We start from the raw sequence: 704 nt of genomic DNA, 5'->3' as shown, positions 1-704 counted from the left end.
GAAATTCATGTGGCTGGGGTATACGGGTATCAAGGTGCGAGCTGCATCAACCGGGACTCGAACCCGGATTTTAAGCTTGGAAGGCTCAAATCCTACCCTTGGACTATTGATGCGAATGATGACGGTCAGAGGGCCGGCCCAAAAAAAAATTGTATCTCGAACATGGGGGTTCGAGCGTTGGCACCATTTGGCGGTATCTAACCATTGTGCGGCTCTACTCGTTGATGCTCGTGTGTAATCGAGCCTATGGCACGACTCTCTTGTCGTCTACCAGGAACGGTTAAGATGGCTTAACTCAACGATTTGGGTCGAATTCTGGCAGTGGATCCCTGCGTACCGACCAGCGTTCGCCTCATCCAGAAACTAAAGAGCGTTTTTAGCTCATGTCAGTCATAGTCCAAGATGGGTTGTTAGGTCTAGTGGTATGTCATTTCCTCAAGAATATCTAATTCTTTCCAATTTGCCCGAGAATTAGACTACCGGCACTACTCGATGACGGCCGTATCTCCTCGAGCCCATAGGGCGACTCTCTGGTCTCCTACCAGAGTCGCACGTGAGCATAAGCACCCATATCATTGCATTCTAATCATTTTTTCTGCCCCCTTCCCTCGCCTATCTCAATAGTGTGCAGCCAAAGCGGAGATGTAGTCAAAAGTCCACATCGGTCGCAAGAATCAAAATCGCCCCTTGTATTCGCGTAAGTT

General features: G+C 49.0%; 1 non-coding gene across 1 annotated transcript; it reads right to left on the bottom strand.

Moving 5' to 3' along the window:
• Window positions 1-42: 42 nt before the first annotated feature.
• On the bottom strand, window positions 43-113 carry GNI_192230. The gene has a single exon. It is a non-coding gene; the product is annotated as a tRNA-Gly (tRNA).
• Between the last annotated feature and the right edge of the window lie 591 nt (window positions 114-704).

This window comes from Gregarina niphandrodes (genome assembly GCF_000223845.1).
Source record: "Gregarina niphandrodes unplaced genomic scaffold scaffold00086, whole genome shotgun sequence".
In the NCBI taxonomy this organism is placed as follows: Eukaryota; Apicomplexa; class Conoidasida; order Eugregarinorida; family Gregarinidae; genus Gregarina; species Gregarina niphandrodes.
The sequence above is the reverse complement of the archived record's forward strand: the minus strand, read 5'-3'. Positions and strand labels throughout refer to the sequence as shown.